At 36.6% G+C, this 5,335-nt stretch overlaps 1 pseudogene; it reads right to left on the bottom strand.

The window, feature by feature from the left end:
• Window positions 1-270: 270 nt before the first annotated feature.
• LOC140624044 (U2 spliceosomal RNA) lies at window positions 271-411 on the bottom strand (annotated as a pseudogene).
• Window positions 412-5,335: the final 4,924 nt, after the last annotated feature.

Raw genomic sequence — 5,335 nt, 5'->3', positions numbered from 1 at the left:
TTTCTCAACCAAAATTTCCATTAAAAGTTGTAAAATATATCTCTGGTAAGATAATATGTGAAAATGTTTGTAAATATAATAAAACACAAAGGACTGGCTTTGGGTACAATGTTAGAAGTGGTAACTAGGCAATTGGAATATGTGAAAATTTTAAATTGCTTTGGAAATTTAAAGGTTTAGTTATTTTAAAGAAGGGGAGAAAATTAGAAGAGATTTTTCCAGAGTTTCTAATACTATCCATTTTTTAATGCTCAGTGTTTTTATTTTATGACTGGGTAGGACAATACTACTATTTTAAGTAACCTCACAAATATTAAAATATTGAATCATAAAACAAAATGTAATTTTGGGTTTCCCAATTGATCTATCCCTTTAATACACTTGATCTTAGCCAAAAGGCTGAGAAGCAATGATCTATTATTTTAATAGACATTACTTTGTTAATAGATGTAATTTTTACATTTATAAAGTGGAAGAACAAAATGGAAATATACTCTCATCATCGGTCTGTGACCCTTGGCTACCCTAGATCTACATTTTCTCTTTAATCTTTTCCAAATCTCTTTCTTTCCACCTCATCAAAATGTATCTGTCAGTCAAAGTTAAGGAAAACAGCACAGATCTATATTTAGATGAGAGACTTAAAAGAGGTACTTGCAATAAGCTATTATAATTACTATTGTTACAAGTGGTTTTGTTGGATTACAGAGGGTGACCTTGAAGTGTTTTTCAAACATGAATCAAATTCAAAACATGTTTTCTCCCAACTGGTGTATCTTAACTCCCTTAAACATGGGAGCATTTTTTAAGTGCAATACAAAAGCCTTTCAAGTTGTTTTATGTTCATTTATGCTTGTCAAAACATTATTTTCAAGTAATCACTTAAATGCAAATATTCTTCTAAGCTTTTTTCCTTAAGGAAGTAAAAGTAAAAAAGTCGAAGTTGTAGTCAGATTGTTTAATTCAGAGTTGTAACCTGATCAAATCTCACTTTAAAATAGATTTTTTCCTAGAACTTTAGAATATATATTTACTTTCTCCTATCTATTCTATATTGTTCTTCAAGATTATGTTAATCTATAAATATTGCAAATTTTTTACTAAAGACTTTTTAATAGGCTTTGGTGAAAATATATCAGGTTTTGTAATTTGAAAGTGTGCCTAAAATATGTTCCACATATATAATGGGAGACTTTGCCTTAGGAAAATATTTCAGGTGGACAAAGTCTCCATTTCATCTTACCTGTAAATGGAGGAAAGATGAGTTGCCTATAATGATAGTCTCTGCATCATCCTTGCTCTGTTACCATCTATTTTTGATCAATGGAAAGCAGCATATCAGGAAATCAGATGGTGAGAGAAGAGAGAGGTCGGGGTATTAACATTCCCGTTCCCTCCTTGTCTTGCTGTGGTCACCAACAGACTAGGCAGCCCCTATCAGAGAGCCTGATAGTTTAATCTCTTCCCAGGTTTGGCAACACTATTTCCTCCTCTTGAGCATTCAAGTCCATGAATGGTAACAACTCCTCACTATTGTAACAACCTGACTGCCTCACCATCCCTTGTATTTTACGCATGCCCATACCTCTGTAAAAAAAAAAAAAAAAATCTTTTCATTAGATTTTTTTTAGATGCATATTTGTAAGGTGCCATCTGTTTCCTCCTTGACCACCAGCTTGACCCCAGGAAACAGACCCTCAAGGTAGAATCAAGTTTTGAAGGAAGAATCAGAATGCCTCTATGATGTCTTTTTTTTTTTTTTAACTCATGTTTCATGTAACTGTAAGAAAAACATGGTTAAGGGTCTTACCGAAAACCTGATCGTATAGGCTGCAGAGGTTATAAAACTATTTATATAAGCAATTTTATGAAGTTATACTAAGGTAAGAGCCTTGAGTGGGAAGAAATGGATCTCTGAAACAGAATAGGAACATTTAGGCAGAAACAGACCATGCTGAGAACTCAAAAAAACCCAAATCTCTCTGAATCTTCCTTGCTAACTGAAGCAGCCTTTCACTTTCTCTAAGAGAACAAACCTCCCCTGCATAAAATAATTCGAAGAATTTACCTCTGGCATTTTCTTTCAAGAAGAGGTACTAATTCTCTTCAGATACTCCCTACCACCCCACCTTGCTTCCAAATCCATAGTAGAAATCAGCATAGTCCAAAGAGAGTCTGCTCTAGGAGGAGATAACACAGACACTGATGAAATTGTAGAGTCTTTTGTAGAAAGTCTGTAGGGTCTACTAATTTGTAGTGGTGATTCCAGAGACCTTGCATTGAAGTGGACTCCTAGGATGTCAGAAAAGGAGAATGAAATATGCATTGGATTGGACCAAATTTGTCAATATGGATGCACATCTCTTGATATTTGGAATGTAATGTGTTGCTTCAAGCATTTGGCAATGATGCCAGCAATTTTCTATTGTTAAATGAAACCTTGTCTCAATGGCTATTGCTAATATGGCTGAGATGCCAGATTTTCTCTGACATACTTTAAAGAAAGGAGTGCAAGGCTTAAATATATGAGAATATTGGAATGTACCTATTATGTTTAATCTGCTCACCCACTAATGATACTCTCCAGAAGGACTAATAGACCTTTCTGCATCAAGACAGTCATTGGTGAAAGTAACACTAGCATCTTTGAAGAGCAGGTCTGGTTTGCAACTAGGACTGAAAGAGATCAAATGCCTAAGCCTGGCATACCACGCGACCATGTAACCTGATCTTCCTGTCATGAACTGATGTTAACTGCTTCACAAATCATTTGGTTAGACTTGTAGAGCATCATTCTCTTATTATATGGAAATGATGTATGAGACCAGGCATAAGCAAATCCATAAAGAACAAATAAATTACATAAGCAAGTGGCTCAGGATCTCATTCGGCTCTGATAGCAAAACTCTCTTCCTTGGAGCTTTCAGACCTAAGACTGATGATGATGTCCTGTTGTTGCTAGTACCTGGATACCTCACCATCTTCCTGGGATCCTTAACCCTACCTACCTCTGTAGGTAATTTCTTTACTATATTCTTTTCAGTTAAATTCTTTTGAGTCAATGAGCTTTCTGCTACTTGCTGGGACTCTGATTGAGTCACTGCATAAAATACACACCACACACACACACACACACACACACACACACATACACACACACACAGAAATCCCATTATCCAGGATTATTTATAGCCAGGAGGAAAGGTACCTGGATGAATTGAGAGAAATAATGTGCTGTTGTGGGAAGGAGATCATCTCTGGAATTACATAATCTGAAACATAAATCATTATCTAATTTTGGGTAAATTCCTTTCCTCTTTGCACCTCATTTATTAATCTGTAATGAAGAATAGTATCTCATCGATTCATTGTGATGATTACATGAAAAAAATGTGTTATATAAAGTACCTAGAATACTGAGTGTGTAATAAATTTTTTTTCCTCAATAAAGGACTAGGTTTTTTTTCTACCTTTATTTTATTTTATATATATATATATATATATATATATATATATATATATATATATAATTGGAGTTCAATTTGCCAACAAATAGCATAACACCCAGTGCTCACCCGCCAAGTATCCCACTCAGTGCCAGTCACCCAGTCACCCCAACCCATTCCCACCTCCCCTTCCACTACCCTTTGTTCGTTCCTAGAGTTAGGTGTCTCTCATGTTTTGTCACCCTCACTGATATTTTCTTCACTTTCCCCTTTATTCCCTTTCACTATTTTTTATATTCCCCAAATGAATGAGACCATATAATGTTTGTCCTTCTCTCATTGACTTACTTCACTCAGCATAATACCCTCCAATTCCATCCATGTAGAAGCAAATGGTGGGTATTTGTTGTTTCTAATGGCTGAGTAATATCCCATTGTACTCATAGACCACATCTTCTTTATCCATTCATCTTTCGATGGACACCAAGGCTCCTTCCACATTGGCTATTGTGGCCATTGCTGCTATAAACATTGGGGTGCAGGTGTCCCGGCCTTTCATTGCATCTGTATCTTTGGGGTAAATCCCCAACAGTGCAATTGCTGGGTCATAGGGCAGTTCTATTTTTAACTCTTTGAGGAACCTCCACACAGTTTTCCAGAGTGGCTGCACCAGTTCACATTCCCACCAACAGTGCAGGAGGGTTCCCCTTTCTCCACATCCTCCCAACATTTGTTGTTTCCTGTCTTGTTAATTTTCACCATTCTCACTGGTGTGAGGTGGTGTCTCATTGTGGTTTTGATTTTTTATTTCCCTGATGGCAAGTGATGCGGAGCATTTTCTCATGTGCTTGTTGGCCATGTCTATGTCTTCCTCTGTGAGATTTCTGTTCATGTTTTCTGCCCATTTCATGATTGGATTGTTTGTTTCTTTGCTGTTAAGTTTAATAAGTTCTTTATAGATCTTGGATACTAGCCCTTCATCTGATCTGTCATTTGCAAATATCTTCTCCCATTTTGTAGGTTGTCTTTTAGTTTTGTTGACTGTTTCTTTTGCTGTGCAAAGGCTTTTTATCTTGATTAAGACCCAATAATTCATTTTTGCTTCTTTTTCCCTTGCCTACATGGATGTATCTTGCAAGAAGTTGCTGTGGCCAAGTTTAAAAAGGGTGTTGCCTGTGTTCTCCTCTAGGATTTTGATGGAATCTTGTCTTACATTTAGGTCTTTTATCCATTTTGAGTTTATCTTTGTGTATGGTGTAAGAGAATGGTCTAGTTTCATTCTTCTGCATGTGGCTGTCCAATTATCCCAGCACCATTTTTTGAAGATACTGTCTTTTTCCCAGTGGATAGTCTCTGCTGCTTTGTTGAATATTAGTTGACCATAGAGTGGAGGGTCCAATTCTGGATTTCTTTTAATTAATTAAGTAAGTAAGTAATTATTCAACATATATATTTTTTTAATATTGGGGGGAATTCAATTTGCCAACATATAGCATAACACCCAGTGCTCATCCCGCCAAGTGCCCCAATCAGTGCCTGTCACCCAGTCACCCCAACCCCCCGCCCATATCCCTTTCCACTACCCCTTGTTCATTTCCCAGAATTAGGTGTCTCTCATGTTTTGTCACCCTCACTGATATTTTCACTCATTTTCTCTCCTTTCCCTTTATTCCCTTTCACTAATTTTATATTCCCCAAATGAGTGAGACCATATAATGTTTGTCCTTCTCCGATTGACTTATTTCACTCAGGATAATACCCTCCAGTTGCAACCATGTCGAAGCAAATGGTGGGTTTTGTCGTTTCTAATGGCTGAGTAATATTCCATGGATTCTCTATTCTGTTCCATAGATCTATGTGTCTGTTTTTGTGCCAGTACCACACTGACT

This window comes from Canis lupus, chromosome 33 (genome assembly GCF_048164855.1).
Source record: "Canis lupus baileyi chromosome 33, mCanLup2.hap1, whole genome shotgun sequence".
NCBI classification, from domain to species: domain Eukaryota; kingdom Metazoa; phylum Chordata; class Mammalia; order Carnivora; family Canidae; genus Canis; species Canis lupus.
The sequence above is the reverse complement of the archived record's forward strand: the minus strand, read 5'-3'. Positions and strand labels throughout refer to the sequence as shown.